General features: G+C 41.5%; 1 protein-coding gene across 2 annotated transcripts in view; it reads left to right on the forward strand.

Moving 5' to 3' along the window:
- The window catches only part of nhsa (Nance-Horan syndrome a (congenital cataracts and dental anomalies)), a 66,580-nt gene that overhangs the window by 15,142 nt on the left and 34,008 nt on the right, over positions 1-17,430 (forward strand). The gene's annotated exons all lie outside the window — the stretch shown is intronic.

The following is a 17,430-nucleotide window of genomic DNA, read 5'->3' on the forward strand; positions in this document are numbered from 1 at the left end:
GCTGTTTGCTCACCCTTAAACTAAATGCCACGGTGGCACCAGTCTGTGACAGAAAGGCCTCATTTATCTCCTTGATGATGTCTATTCACTCCTGTCATAAAGCTGCTGGGTCTTTGTTTAGCATAGAACATAATTGTTAGTTTGAACAGGGTGGGCCAAGAGGTGGGGGGAGCTGTACTGTGGATATTGTTTTCGGAGGGGCAGGGAAAAAGGGGAGTGGATGAGGTGGATCAAAGATACCTTGATTCTGACAGAATAACATCGTAATCAAAAGCATGTGTTTCAGGCGATCCAGGTTGAATACAGAGACCTGAGAAAAAGAAGCAGATACGGTGTGAAAAATAGTTGCCGTGTTATTCTGGGCTTATAAACATACTCAACTGCATACTTGTGCAGATTATGATGATTTACCTAAAGCAACAATTTCTCTGTTTTTTTTTTTTGGGGGGGGGGGGGGGGTTCCCTCGCTCTCCCTCAACATGTGTTGATTTTTCTTTTCAGTGAACCAGCTCATATCAGGTTAACCCTCTGTTTCAATGTGGGAACCTGTAAGACTCTATCAGCGCCATCTGTGACACTGCAGATGGCCCTGCTTGTTAAAGTGGGCCATGCTAGGACCCTGCCGTCTACCCAGGACGGGACAATGGAGATTACGGGTGTCTGATCTCTTGGTTTAAACGCACAGTCTCAGGGCTGCAGGACACAGGGAGGGGCTCACTGCCCTGATCTTTGAATCAAGGAATTATAAGACACAATGTCATTTACCCTCTCACTGAAGGTTCACAGGGATATATTCACGTCATCTCACATGTAGCCATGCAGCATTGTCTTGCTTTTGTGCTAGTGTCCACAACTTACATGAGATGAAATAAATAAATCAAGCCTTAAAACACCAGAATTATTAAACAATCATTTCATTCTCCCGTTACCTTGGCAGCCAAAGTTTTCTGGATTCTTAACAGACATCATATTAAATATAGATACTCTTATTATGCAGAAATTAAAATGCTACGCTTGACTCAAATGCAGATGTTCTACATACCTCCAGCTGTTTTTACTGACAACTTTGATCAAATTTCCAAAATCTAAAAATACTTCTAAAATATTTTACGTCACTTTTTTTCTCTCTTCTCTGAGTGCATGTTCTCCATGTGCATATCTGGATTTTCTCTAAAAGTCCAAAGACAGCTTGTTCATTTAATTAGTGGCTCTAAATGGGCTGGCGGTTGTCAGTCCCTCTGATAACCCGGCAGCCAGTCCGGGGCGTACACTCCTTCTCGGCCTCCTTATAACCTTGAAGTTGATACACAGTTGGGGAAATGTATGGATAGCTTTGGATCTACATAATATTTTTTCATTTGGGTTTCATTGTTTAGTTAACTATAGCAGCCTGGTACATGAAAAAGGGAGTATTTTATTTTAGACATGAGTGAAAAGCTGTGCGGTCGAACAAAAATCTTTGTACTTTCTGCCTTGAGATCAAGCTTTGCTCTTGTCCGGAGCACATTCCCACACCCTATTTGGTGATCCATGATTCTTGATTGTTGTTGATGTTGGTGCTCTGCCAAAGAACGATCTGTTTGCTCAACCTGTAGGGCTGCCAGAGTGAAATGTAGCTCTCCGGCAAACAGAAGAACGTGCAGAAGATGCAGCGTTAAAGCCTAGGAATGATGGTTTCAGTCTTACTTAATGGGTATGACAGTCAGTTTCCCACGAGTAGAGCCGTTTTGACACTAATTTACTCCTTTAATGTCCATGCTTTTTTTTTCTTTTGCTACATCAGTGATTCTGGCCAGTCATTAAGATTCAAACTCACCTCTTGAGCACTGATCCTGATCTTATTAAGGAAGTGTTGTTCTGCGAGTGAGAGTTTAACATCACAGGCTGAGCCAGATTCTCTTGGCTGCCTCATTTAACATGAATAGCTGATGTGCAGGTCTTCAAAAAAATTTGACGGCTCTCTCCCAGTAATGTGATCAAGCAGTAGAGACGCTGTTCTCGAGCATGTGTGTTTTGGCATTGTGGTGAATCCTTAGTTATTGCGCAACAATCACTTGACTTGTTCCTCTTCCCATAGCTTTTGTTTTCATGACCTTTGTCATGTGAATACTTAAGAAATCCGAGATGTTGGGAAAGATCCAAGGCTAAGGTATAGTCGAGTGATTTAGTTCTCTGTTTAAGCCCTCCTCACCCGTGAAACACCTTGTGATTTATGACTTCATCCGAGGGAGTAAAACAGTCCCAGAAAATGTGTCTGGTCACTTTTCAATCCAAATATTAGAGGTTACTGCACTTCGTATATCTTAAACTGTTATTATACATGTAACTGTATGTATTCTAATATTCTCCAGGCTTGACTCATCCTCTATTACACATGTATTTCTTACATATTTGTTTCTAGAGCAAGGTCTTCATAATAACACCAACCAGTGAAGGTTTATTAATAAATATGGTATATAAATATAAATCTTTTTAAGATTTTGGAGCTTAAATGCCTTTTAGGTGCAGACAAATGAATGATGCACTCAGTTAATATAACGCTATTAACCCGTTATAACAGTAATTGTGCAGAGAAAACAGTCGAGCTGTAAATGTGCAGCTCTGCACACTGAAGGAGAGAGGACGGAGACGAAGAGAAACAATCAGATGTTTATTTTCCACTTCTGGCTAAAGGTTTAAAGATTGGAAGGAGGAGGACTCAAACACCAACAACAGAGATAATCTAAAATCCAAATCTTTAATCTATGTGCTGGTATTCAGTCAGAGTCCATTAGACCAGAGAAGGAACAAAAACACAAGGAAGACTGGGAACACTGGTAATATCTGAAAAGAACAAGGCAATCTGGAAAATAAATGAAGGAAAGCAGGGGCGTCTATATAGTGGTGTGATTGGGAACAGATGTAGCAGAGTAAGCACAGGTGATAATAATGAGGGTGGGGCAGATTGTTGTAAAGAAGTGGGAAAACTAACCCTGGGAACACACTGGGTGTGGATGCATCACGTTCCAGCTCTGACACGGATGCTTGCCGTTCCATCAGATATGCTGCAGCACATCTCAAAAGTATCCCAGGCTACAGCCACACGTCGTCTTTTTGACTAATACCTCTGTTCACATGGATGTGCAAAAAGGACATGAATATGAGAAGAACATGCTAAAGCAACAGGTAGAGATGTAACTGTAACGATATAGAAGGGCTGGCCAATCAGTTGCCTGCAAATAATGACACAAGAAATGGAGATAAAAGTTCACACCTTTAACGTTTCAAAATCTGTTTTCCTTGTTCACAAAGAAACACAGAAACAGTTTCTGCAAATCTTCACCCAGAAACGAGTTTTTTTTTTCTATTTCCACTGACATAAAACAGATTCCGCAACATTCCTGATGTCATCTGAAGCCGTGCTAAGGACAGAACGAAACTCTGTTACAGACATGGACTTAGAGGTGCAGTTTGTGTTTTCTTCTGGCTAACAAGAGGGGAAGTAAGACCAAAGATTACAAAATAATTGTGAAAAATTAACAGCAAATCAATAGTACAGACTAGCCACAGAGCACAGAATAACTTAAAACAGTAAATTGGAGCTGTAAGCTAATTGTGAACATGGACAGTTAACTAGCTCTAGCTCTTGTCTACAGCCAAAAATCTTAGTCCCACCAGCAGGAGGTCAGCTTAAGCCTGTTGGGCCACCGGGCTCGTAATACTCCGGGGGAAAACCCTGCAATTTGCACCGCATGCAAAACCAACTCAGATTCATGCATTACAGTTATGACAATGAAAGAGTACTTTAACGTAATTTGGGGTTCAGTCTATCATTCATCCTTCCATCACTGCTCACTTCATCTCAGTGCCTCCATTATGTTTAAGTCCTGTCTGCAAACAGCAATGCATTTCTAATAGCAACACGCAGGGATGCATGCCTCTCCAGTGATGTCATGTGCGGCCAGTCATGCCAATAAGCAAGAACTACGCCGTGCTTCTTCTTTGAAAGGCACTGGGGCAGCTGCTTCCTTGTTCTCCATCTGTGAAATGTATATGTTCAACCCGGGCCTTTGTTGCTCGGAGACGATGGCACTGACCCAGGGTCAGGGGTATGTATCACACTGTGGCTACCCATTGTGAAAACATACACATTTGTGGTATTTTAATGCAATTTGACTTGGACCAGGTGTCATCTTCTTTCAGCAGCTTTCAAAGGGAAGGAGCGGCGTTTGTAGTGATTGAAGGGGAAATTGAGACTGAGGTATGAGTGGAAATATGCACAGGGATAAGAAGTGGCATCAACAAAGCCATCTGTCAGTTTGAGTGTGGGCAAACAGGAGTGTTAGGCGTGCAATCTGTGTTTTCGCACTGTTGTTATATTTCACAATAAAGGTTATTTTTACACTCTGAAGGACTATAATTGAACCACTAAAGTAGATTCTTATTAAGTGCTTTGCAATAATTATCACAAGACTGTATATAAAAGATGTACATACCCATTATGACATCACCTACTTGTGAAGCCTGTTTTAAAGCCTAGAGTTGAGTGATTTGGACAACACCTTTTGTGTTTTCTGAACCTCAATGTAGCAAGCAACGCAACGGACAAACTGACCTTATACACTCAAATACACAGGCACATCCAAAATTATAGCCTTCTTTAACCCTCTATATTACTCTTATTGGAACCATTATTTTCCAAATTATCATCATGTTGCATTATATCAGATTTGAAACTAGCAATTGTGGCCATAAAATTATTGGGAAAATGTTTACTGAGATCACAAGTAGATGTCGAATGAAAGCTATTTTTTCATAGACTTGACAATCTGACGTCTTTATGCAACTAGAGAATTTGCCCCCTGCTGGTCATTTGAAATAATTCTGATGTAGGGCATTTCTGCACTTGATAGAAGCTAGCATAAAGCTTTTTATATATATATAAATGACTCAATAAAACTGATCTGTTATGCTCATTTCCAGGTCCATATCTTTATTCATGAATATTGTTAGTGTAGCTTTGCATGATTCAAAGTTCAAACTCATCCTTATTTGTCTTCAGGGCTTGAAAATAAAGCAACTGGGCAACATTTTATCTCTTCTTCAGTTTTAAAACAGCTGATGGAGAGTGTTTAACCCCTAATGTTCCTGTCCCCTCCATCACCTTCGAGAATACTAGATGCCCTAAGAGCAATTATAGTTACGAGTGGCTTTTTCAGGAGGAAGAGCACCCCCTGTAGCAGTCAGATCGGTGGTTTGATCCCCTACTCCTCCTGTCTGCATGCTAAAGCATCTCCTTGGGCAACATAGTGAACCCAGAGTTACCTCTGAAACATCCCTCCAAGAGTGTGTGAGTGTGTGTGAATGTTAGACAAGGTGCTAAGGTATAGAATAAAAGCACTTGCCGCATTGTGTGCAGCATTTCTTCTTCCTCCTCTAGTTTTTTCATACCAGCTTGTAACCAGTGCAGGTCAGAGCTGAGCAGAGGCGCCCTGGCTTGGTGTAATGGTTGCCATAGCACATATAAACTAACATGTTGCTGTTAAACTTGGATGCTTGGACTGTGTGGGTCTATTGATTGTCCCAAGTCAGTTGTAGTTAGTCATATCCACATTTATGGAGGAGCTGAAGATAAAATTTTCTCAAAAATAGTCATGGCTTAACAGCAGGGTTTTTATGGCCTTATTTGCTGTATTACAACGTGAAGAAACACACCCTTTAAAAAAAAAGCCGAATACAAATTGGTGTGTTTGGCAGCTGCAGCATAATTCATGCAGTCATACTGAACTTTCTTTTCCATTTATTGCCCCACACTGGCTGACGTCTGCTGTAAGTGGGAGAAAATGAGCATGATTTACAGTCACTAGTGTTGCATTAACTGTGGTGTTTTACTGGATTCAATTGGTTAGTGTTGACAGTAAGGATTGTTGGTGTCTGGTGTTGTAATCACGTTGCTTTTGTTGACATGGACGGATGTCCGTGGGAGTGGTTGTTGATCACTCGAACAAAGAAGTCTTTCATTGACTGTTCAGACTGGATAGAAATTTTATGATAAGATGTCAAAAACAAGGTCCGTCTTCGCTCACTGGAATTTCACATACAGCTTTGAAAATATGAGGACGGTCCAGTGTGGGCGTGGTGTGAATCATCATTTAGAAGCCAGTTTGTTTGTCTTTTTTAGCTTGTAGAGCTACTGGATAATGAGTGAGTCAGTGTAGTGAATTTGCAATATGATTTTTTTTCTTAATCTGCCTTTTATGATACTGTAGTTTGAACCCTGCTATCTTTTCAGGGTTCTCTTTGTTACTCATTTCTGCAAAGTCGTTTGTGTTGTAGTCCTCCAGTGTCACGCCACATGGCTTTCATTCTTCATGGGCATCAGCGAACGTCTAGGAAATCAGAGGAGCGGGGAGAAGGAAAAGAGAGGGTAACCTTACAGTCCTGACATTTCCAAAGCCCTGAGGGTGAAAGAGTACAGAGGTGACGGAGGATACATTCCTCTGAGCAGATGTGACCTGTCCATCTGGACTTTTACTTTCCGCAAGGTCACAAATAGCTGAGGAGTTACTTGGAAAGGAAGCTGGAAGTGTGATTCTGTCAATTCGCTCATGTTTCTTGTCAGATATTGCGCCATAATTACATTGTTTTCACACCCGAAGGAGTGACAAGGCTAAACCACAATCCACTGAGACCTCATTTCCTTCCACAAACAAACTGTGGAGTGCTTCCAGAGGGGCCCGGCTAGACCTTGATTACTCATTGTTCCTAAATCACTGGGAGTCAGCATGGAAACATACAAACACATCAGATAAAGTTTAGTTCCAGGCGAGATGAGACTCTCTGTGACCTCACACTTGTTCTCTCTAAAAGCCAACGATGCGTTCTAAAAAGTGTCAGCCTGCCTCTTCTCTCTTATGCAAATTGCTGTTTCGTTTTCCTTGGCACTTACAGAAACTGTTGGTCATGTAGCTGTTGTAACATTAAATATTTAACATGACCACAGATGGGAGCAGCGGCATCCTCCACGTTCGCTTCAGGCAGCAGCTTGACAACAACATCTGCAGCTCTGCACTTAACCTCACACTTACAGATGCCTCGTGCTCCGTGCATCGCTTCCATCCTTCCCGTGGCTCATGTTTTGGCTCGTTATCTGAGGCATTTTGGACTTGCGCAAGTTTCTGATTTGTTCTCCGGTTGCATGTGTATCAGCCTTGTTCGCCAGTCTTTCTTTCACTTTTGCTTCTTGCTGTTTATGCAGAGGTGATGTCAACAAGCTTGCGCAAATCTTAACCAGTTTTAATACTGCACAGCTTGCAGCGGCTTGTAGTATTCAAATTTCTTTTCTTTCCAGTGAGGTAATTTCCAGGTGGATCGTAAATACTGCATTCCTCTCTCTACCTGTATGACATAATACTGCTACAAAATTAGAAAAATATACCTTTGTGCCTTTAGAGCAGTCTGACTTTTACATACACTGACCTCAGTTTTTGAATCCATTATTGCAATAACAAATATATGATAGAAAATAATGAAAAGTATTACAAATACACTTTTTAGGATTTGTCAGGAAATAAACCCACCTGAAATAAAAATATTTAAATACTGCAACTTAAAAGAATTAAATTAGGTTATAGTGCAAACAACAATAAAGTCTCAAATGTATTTTCACTGTCAGTGCCAGCCCTTCTGGTGCAGAGAAGACTAGCCTTCATCCATCCAAAGACTGTCACAGATTGTCTAAAAGTACCAGTGTGCTGTTTCAGTGCAAAATGAAATAGAAATGTTTGCTATGTAATAAAAAAAGGCAGAAGGCTGTAATCAAGGCAAAATACTGGTTTCATAGTCAACAAACAGGATTATACTGTAGCTGCCTGTTTATTTACTCATTTATTTGGTTGACAGCACATTGTGCAGTTGCATTTGGATATTTCTTTACATTAAATGTTGAAGTTAAGCTGTACACCTGTCCAAATGGCAATATGTAAAGTGATATCTCATTAGTGTGTTTATATGCCATTTAACATTTTGTGCTGTACCGTATTTTATCGGGTTATAAGGTGCACAGTCGATGAAAGTGTCTGTTTTCATACACCGGATTATAAGGCGCATTAAAACACTTCCCTACCATTAATTCATTAATGTTGAATTCCCTCGCAGCTGCTCTATTGTCTAGTGTCTATCAACACCATGCTGTTGCAGTATATTAGTGGCTAACCTTGTATTGTGGATGAATTATCTCAGTTGTTCTCCTGACTGAAGTTTGGTCCGTTTACAGCATCCTGCCATGCGATTGAATTTGTCCCTAACCATAGGGAACCCTCACAGTGTTCATCGAGTGGAAAAAAGTTAACGTTCATCCTCCAGCTTCACTGTGTTTATGTTATGCTAACATAGCTATGTTGCTAGCACGTAGCACATGCACATGCCAACTACCCCAACTTCAGTAACCCTATAAACGTCACTGCTGTTTAGTTTTCTGTCTTAATTTATGTTGGAAGTGATAGCAGAGCTGTATGTTTAAATTTTTTCAAAAATCTCTCAGTCAGAACATGGTTTATCATGTTTAGGTGGAAACTAGCAAGCTAACTTCCTGCTAACTTCTAACTCCGCTAAGTTTAATAAATTCTATTTTCATGGATGCCTGGATGTTAAACTTAATTGTTACACCTGGTAAAGCAGCAACACTGATCAGTTTATTAAAGATGAAAGAATTTAGACAGTTTTTAACTCTGAGTGATGCTGCAGTGTTTGTTTGACTTTAGGACCTGAAGTAGAGTTTTGGACCCGCAACGCTCCTGACTACGGTAGCCGTAATGCTCCAACAATCCATGCAGCTCCTTAGCTTACCAAAGTTGTACTAAAACATTTTTTGACAGATTTTTGAGTGCCGTGGACCACATAAAATCGGTTTGAGGTCAGTAAGAACAGCCAGAATTCATACATAAGGCATACCAAATTATAAGGTGCACTGTTGACCTTTGAGAAAATTAAAGGATTTTAAGTGCTCCTTATAGGTACTTGTATAGGTACTTGTATTCAGTGCATCCCCATTGTCCCTAAAGTGGAATAAAACATGAGGCTAAGATTAAAATAGTTTTGCACATACAAAAGTATATTCTGAACGGTTTAATTTTCATTAATAAAAGCGTTTCATAAATCTCAATCCCTGACATTTATGTGATGAAAAACAAGAAAAGTAAGATGCAGGATCTATAGCATTTAACATTGTTGATGTGAGTAAAAACCACACAGGTTTTTTGCACCTGACCTCAGACAGATCTGTTTAATCTGGGACGCTGCTCGCCCCTAATCTGCTTTTTCACCGGGACCCTCGTTTGTAAGGTGGCACACTTTTGTCCCTGTGAAGTTTGCTGTCACTGCTGCTGATCCGTACAGAGACAAAGCGTGTGGGAAAAGCCCTTATTTCTCCTCATTAGCATTCAGTCTCAATCACAAGCTCCGCCCACACAGGCGCTGGTGACATCTGGTGCGTTTCGTGCTGATGTCACTGACCCAAGATGCCTTTTAATCACGTGTGTTTTTATTCAAATTTTCTGCCAGTGCGCACACACAGGCCTGTTTCAGTCTAGATATTTGTGGTTAATTGATGCATTTTAACACAATGAAAGATTCTAAACAGGAAATGTCATCAGCAGCAAATTCATAACAGGGCGTTCATAACACTTTATCAGCCTCTAATATTCTTACATTTAAGGAGAAGCGGCAAAGGAATAGGAGTGTGCGTGTTATTATCTCGCAGCTACAATTCATAAACTATACATATCTTGCTAATTAGTACAGATTAATAAAATACTAGACTTTCACTCACCAAAATTTGGAGCACAGATTTCTTTGGACAGCTTTGATTGGTCAAGAAATTCAAAAAGTCACCATCCACTTGCTGATACACAGCCCTTCTCCCAATAATGAATACATTTAAGCCATAATGATATTTAAAAATATACTAGCAATTTTGCCATAAAAGCAGAAACCGGGTATAGAACCAAAAACTGGTTTCTGTAAACATATTGACTTCATAGCTGAATTGGGACATTTTAATGTGGGGATTGAATCATTTGTAAAGTCATTTTTAGCCTGAAGCGATAGTTTGAGGAACTGCAGTTTCTCATATTTATACTTTGTGGATTTTTGGCTAATTTGCTGGACAAGCGCACTGAAAAAAAACCTTCAAGTTGTAATCGTGCTGCTAATCCTGCAGTGAAACCACAAGGGATTGTCTTTGCACTTAACTATGCACAGATTAAAGAAACCAGATCAATTGCATCGATTATGGAGCTTTAGAGAGGTTTCCTGTCTCCATCTGTGTATTTAGTGTTAGCTGTATCCCATCAGCTCTTGGAAGGGAAGCAAAGACGTTGAACTATTCCTCTAATGTTAAAGGGCCTCATTCCTCAGCGTGCTGCATGACTTCAAACCATTCAGACTGTGTGAATAAGTTTAATCCTTAATAACCTGGACAGGCATCAGCGCTGAGGTTCTGATCTGTTAGCACTGAGCGAGCTGCTTTTGAAGACCTTCGGCGCATTATTCGATATCTCACAGTCCTCTTCTTCGTGATTAGTGGGTCTGTGGAGCAGCAGTGAAGCTTTGGAGCCTCAGACTTGTTCGTTTCTATTGGATTTCCATTGGGGCCTGCCAGGGTGGGATAAACTCGCAGCTCCCAGTGATGTCCCTTTGCCTTAGCTACAGAGTTGATGTGATTACCATCTTAGAAATCACTGTCAGACTGTGGAGACCAAATTACCAAGCTCGATCCCTCTCTCTCTCCCTCCCTGTCTCTCTCGTTGTGTCTTCCTCTCTTCAAGCGCTCCTGCTGAACCAGGTTCACTCTGCTGTGATATCATGGCCAGTGGAGCCCAACTAATCACAGTCACTTCTCTGGATCATTCCCACACTCTGCAAGCCATTCCGTCAGTGGGATTGTCTCCTCTGCTTAGTCAGAAAAGGGTGTGGGGGGGGGAGCTTATAAGTTTTTTTCCCTCCATGCAGTTCATCTTTTCCTCTTGTGCTTTGCTCTCACTACTGCCCTATGTCAAAGGGAACTTATTGTGCACACAACCACATTAAACTATACAAGTGGCTTGTGTACGAGATTTTGGTGGCTCTAAAAGCATTGTTGGCTTTCCCCTGCGCTCGCATTCCTGCAGCTCTCTTGAACAGCCTCCTGACCACACAAGAAGGCTAAAGTAGAGGAGCCGAGGAGAAGTCGGCGGTGTTTGCCAGTTATCAAATATTTACTGTTTGCACAGTTATTCTTGTGCTTGCGTGTTGGCAGCGTGTGAAGATCTGAGACATCAGGAAGCAGATTAATGAAACCCTGACAATATTTTGGCTCTCGGAAGTTGGGGAATTAGAGTTTAATACACAGTCGCTGATTAGAGAAGCCAGGAGAAATCATTTAGAGGCTTGACGAATAAAGGAGCCACAGAAACAAACCGATGAGTCCCTTTATAAGATAGAAGCTTGTTCAATGGGTGGGGCTGGAGTCCACATGTGTATACCCTACACACACACACATACAGGATTATATATGCACATATGTATTTCCCTCTTTTCTATATATAAAAGAAACTCTGATAGGCCCTTAAATCAGGCTTTCCCCTTTATCTTCATCACTGTAGCCACTTTTTACACCAAAGACTGATCGAAGAGACAAATCAGGTACATCAGCTATTGACGGTTTTCCATTGCTAAGCATCACCAACAACTCAGACTCTCATGCTCTTATAGTGGTGAGTCAGATATGTTCAAGGCAAAGCTCAGACTTTAGACCAGATGGGATATTACAAATATAGTCATCTCAGGCACACAGCTTTATCTACAAGCAGAGATCTTCCGTGGTCCACCCAACTGCTTCAGGAGAAAGTTGCTTTAAATGGAGACGAGCGTCTGCCCCAAGGCCCATAGAGAGTCATAGAGGTATTTGAGGATAGGTCACCATTAAGGAGCAAAACAAGGATTACTGGGTTTGAGGTGTGGCTGATCATGTTCATGTTTTTGTGTTTTTGTTTACTTGCATGAAACATGAACCAACAGTATTTATAGCCTGAGCTAATTTGCAGTGTTAGCCCCAAGATTGGCTCTTAAAATACATCAAGCTGAGCAATACATATGGAAGAGTTCAAAACTCTGAACATAACCAAACATAGAGAAACAGTTTAAGGCATAAACTGTAAACTGTAAGACAAGGAGCAGATTATGCAGGACTGAGGTTCCATTCAACTCTATTCTTTTAGTCGCTCGTGAGGTTTAAGCACCAAAAACTACTTGATTATGTTTAGGAAAAGATTGTGGTTTGAGTTTAAATACGCACCTTCACAATAATAATGCTGTGCATTGAAAAATGGCGTTTACATTGTGTGCTTAAATGTAGCATTGAGGACTTACAAGCGTCTGTATGTGATGATTTTTAGACTGAAATCTCTCCAATGATAGCCTAATCCGGTCATTAAGTCTGACGTCACTAGATTTGTTCAGTAGACTGCTACTGGAAAAAACACAGGATGTCAGGGCTTTAGAAGTCCTCAAAGGCCTTTTACCTCCATCCTGAGGGTACTAGCTCATATTCACCAGAGACAATGACAATGATACATCACTGAGGATCTCTTCCCCGTTCCCCACCGTTTGTTCAATAAAGCAGAATCTTAAAATAGTGCAATTATTATCATCCTTCTCTGGGCATGCGTTATCACAGTTTTGCATTGATTTGGAGGATTGTTCAAGATGTTTCTCTCGCGGCGTATTGTCTATTCGATACGCTTTGAATTGGAGGGTGTGCAGCACGTTGCAGAGAAACTAGGACAAAACTGTAATGTGATACATCTAGATGAGTTTAAACACTGGATTTTATGGTGGGTAAACACTCAGCAGGACCCGAGCAGACGTTTGCAATCACATCAAGCTGAAAGGTCAGTCAAAATTACATCTGTCCTTTAAAAAGCTTTCATTATGAAATTTCGGTGGGTGTAATTGTGCCCAGATTGTCCTAGCTGCTACTTTAGAGAACCTACCTATAGTTTAGTCTATAAGGTTGCTCTCCCTCAGACAAGTTGCAGGAGATTTCATGAGGCAGGAGAAGGAAGGAAAATCCGGTCAGGGTTCACGTGTAAACTGGACCGGCTGGGGGTGGGGGGGTATGAAATACCCAGCGTTGTGTTGCCAGGCAGGCTGAGCTAAAGCCGCCTGCTTGTATTTATACTGGCCCAATATTTGTGCTGGCTGAGGGATAATCATCCTGCGACTACAGACGCTGTCTTTGCAGAATGGTTTCCTTCAGAATGAGACGAAGCGACAGAGAAATGAGAAGAATGTGCTGATTCACTGTGTCTTTATATCAGATTTGGTCTGTTTATAGTGAACATGTGCAGAAAGATGTACACAAGCAGGTCAGCTGAGGGGTGAAAGTGCTTGTGCGATGTGCCACTATATGGGGGTGTTTACTTAATGAATTATGTCCGTAATTGGGAAAGGGCAATGAAAGTGGAAGACAATTGAATCATCTTGCTTGGTTGGCTTCAGTATTGAGGTCGGCCCCATTTTTGAGCCCCCCCTCCTCTCCCCCACCCTACACACCCCACGAGAGGGACCGGGAGGACTGAACACACACAGAAACAATACAGAGCAACACCATTGGCTAGCAGACCACGCACCCCTGGCCAATAGCAACACATGGACATTATACTGTATTTAGTTCCCCAGAGAGCATGATTTTCTATTCAGAGTGTTTTATTTGAACTTGTTTAAAGCCGGAGTCATGCAGCCGCTGAGCTTACAGCCTAAAATGTGCACGTGTGGAGCAGCAACGTGATTCGTTATTTTAACAAGACCGCATTAGTTATATTTACAACCATCATAACCATGATACAACACAGTTTTTAGTCTCTTTTCAGGAAAATGGGACTTTAAGTGGAGGCAGTGGTACTCTAAGACTGTTAATCTGCAATAGGTTGATCAATCAGCTGATAATGAACTGTCAGCTTGTTAGTGATAACCCGCTGACACTTCAAAGTCAGATCAAAAGAAGTGTTGGTTGCTCTACTGATGTTTAAACTTCACTCGACATCCAGGTTGATGTCATGTGAGTTTTACTCCAGCATTTGGTTACATAACATGAGCATGTCAGGCACTGCCGAGCCCGCGGTGACTTCATAGTCTCTTGGCAGAGCGTGTCTACTTCTGAGGTATTTTCTGAGGAAGTTGCATGTTTTTTTGAAACATGAGAGCTGCTGAGGAATGACCACTTCAAGCTTGCAGAGAAAATAGCCCGTAATTGACGAACACATCCCTAATCCCTTCTTTTTAGTAACCTCATAGTGTTGAAGAATTCATATAATCCTTGACAGCCTGGAAACTGAACGAGGTGCAGTGGCTTAGAGACAGAGGAAGGTTTATCACAGCCTGGGGGTAAGTTTCATGAACGTGACTTGTCCATGTGATGCTCAGAAGTCCACATGAAAGTGGTCAAAACAAGGTAGCGCTGCATTGAACTTTCACTTGGAGGAGGAGTACAACCAAACGTTGGAATCAAGTTACAGTAACCTCTTTTTAGAATTCTGCAGGAAGTCCTCACTCTCACTAAAGGCTAACCGGACAGCAATATTAAGCTTATCGTCCATTTCCATTTCGTTGCGTTGCCCATTGTGTTGCAATCTGACCGAGTCCTTCAGCTCCATTATCTGCTGGCAGTGGTAGCTCCTGTTCTTCTCTGGAGATGAGCTGCAAGCTGAAGGTCTGCTCTAACCAGAACCTGGAGCCAACCGTGAGCCGGTTTCTTTGCTGCTATAGGGAATTCACAGAGACTGCAGCACCTTCTTTGCAACCGATTTCACCCAGCAGTAGGCAGGATCACAACCAATACACTGGGTAGCTCTCAAGCAATGTGCACACACTGTCAGCTGAGAAACCTCAGTAATTCACTGGATTGAAAAGGTGACCATATGCTTAAAAGCATATGCAAAGGCCTGGGTTCAAGTCTGCCTTGGGATATTTACTGGAAGCCTTCCTGTTCAAAATAAAGGCTTCAAAAGATGGAAGCTTCTGTTTGCAAGATGAGAGTCTCACTGAAGATGCAGCTGATTTTTTGCTCTGTTATTTACTCTCGTAAGGAATATATTGTGTTATTTAATTACTTTTTAAAGAAATGCGGATGTGCGTCCTTTTGCACGCACTCGCTCTTTCCCCCTGCTGCCACAAACAGAATCGAATTCTGTGGCAAACCCTGCTCTGATCAGGGGACCGTGCCTCCATGCATCACGTCTCATTGAAGTCATGAGCTGAACTTCCTGCACACTTTTTGTTTACATATTTTTCACTTCGTGCTAAGTTAAAACTCATAAGCAAAAAATGAAACAGTCCGGGTGTAAGCTGCGATCTTTATCATAACTACATCAGAATAAAGCTGCAGGAGAAAGGTGAAACCGTATGTGATGATACAATTTTTTACTCAGACACACAAACACACGTGTTGTATTAGCCGGGGAGCTTTAATAGAACCTGGTTCTCGGGGGTGATTGTAGCTGGGGAGGTAGAGAAGGTCATTTGCTAATTGGAAAGTTGGTTGGGTCTCTGGCTGATTTAGCCCCTATCTTAAAGTGTACTCAGGCAAGATGCTTTCTGATGCATTTGCATTGTATGCAGGGCCTTAGGTCCAGTAAAAAAGCCCTACATAAGATCCAATCCAATTTCCAGAATTGATGAATTGATTGAAAAGAAGCAAAATTCCAGTTGCAATTTATGCAGTTTAATGTCATTTATGGTAAAGAATAAAAACCCTTGTTGTTTGGGTTAATGCTCTGATGGTTATAGCTTATTTATGTATAAAATATCATTTTGGCATCTTTATTTAGTGAGACCAAAGGTCTGATTTAGATTTTTTTTAATGGTGCAGGAACCTTGTTTATGAATTTAGGGTCGTGTTCATTTCAAAGACTTTGTTCTTTGTCTTGTCAGCACAATTCAAACCGTCAGTCTTTGCTTTCTAAACAAAACATGAAGCAGCTTGTACTTTAGCGAGGGCAATATTAGAGGAAGCAAGTACTTTGGATTTTTCCAGACCTTAAACAACTATTTTCCTATGTGGTTATCCTCAGGCCTTAAACAGTAGTAATGTGTTTCTTCTGTGTTGGACGTGGAAACATTTTATATGTAATGATGTTAGCTCGGATGAGGGGAAAAGTGCAGTTTTAATGCTGCTAAGCTGCAGAATTTATGAGTTTTTATGATCTAATATGGATTACGATCCTGCATGAAAATGGCACGTTGAGGCTTTCATCACTGCAACAATAAAATGATGCAGAAAAGTGTTGACGTGTGAGTTTGCATTAAAGGATGTTAGAGCAACAGGACAAAGTGTTTGTTCTGGGCCACAGCGCGATCCCACTGTTTTCTCCATTCAAGTAACCACCGGAATAGTCTGTGATCAAAGAAATCAATGGGGAGGGGTCAGATCTTTGTTTGCCTGCCCGGATGTGTACTAGTGTGTACAAAGCAGAACCATCTGGGTTTGCATCACTTCAGTCTGAACCGCAGCCCACTTGTCGAATAAACTTGGCTCATCCCCACCTCGGAGAGACCATTTGCTGCCTTGCGGCCCGCGTCATTGTTTACAAAACTGCCTGTCTCTTACGGCTCAACATCTTGAACAATGTTGAAACTGAAAATATCTTAATATTGTGACATGGCCATGTAGTGCAGAGATCTGCGGTTGGGCCGCTGCTGTGTGGTGCAAGCTCTGCCCAGCCGAGGGATTCATTATAACGGAGCGTGTTTTACGAGAATTCAGCTGTTTGTCAACAGAATGCCATGTGGCTGAGAGATGTAAATGTGCTGTGGTTTACGTGGTAGTTTACACATTTGGGCTAACGTGTGAAATTCCGCAACACAGTTAGCCGCAAAAAGTTAGAGCGCTCCAACAGACTTTCTCTGAGCTCAAAGATAAGACTTAAGAAGTTGGAGAAAGTAATGAAATTCCTTTCTCCCTGCTGATCCTTCTACTACTCTGCCTTTTCTTGATGCCTTCTTTTCCCTTTTATTGGCCCCCTATGCCTAGTTTTTCCCTAATGCCTGTATTACGGAAAAGCACAGGCAGTACTCCTGGGAGAGTCCCTCAAGTCCCGGCTCATGTGAAAACGTACCGTGATATAATATATGATTTAATGTTAAAAAAAATGCCAGGATCATGGACGGAGAGGGAGCAGCTGATCGGGAGATAAAAGAAATATGAAACATAAACAGGAGCTGTTCGACCAACCTTTGATGTGTGCATCCACAAATCCGTTCCTGCCCGCTCCCTTTTCTGTGCATGAAGGATCGTGCATGGACTGTCGTGCAGAGAGGAACCACTTTAAGCCCCTTTCTCACTCAGATCGGCTTCCACCGCTCACTACATACACCTTCCATGCACACGTGAAGAGACACATGTTTTCTCTTTTC

Source organism: Astatotilapia calliptera, chromosome 23 (assembly GCF_964374335.1).
Source record: "Astatotilapia calliptera chromosome 23, fAstCal68.1, whole genome shotgun sequence".
Classification (NCBI taxonomy): domain Eukaryota; kingdom Metazoa; phylum Chordata; class Actinopteri; order Cichliformes; family Cichlidae; genus Astatotilapia; species Astatotilapia calliptera.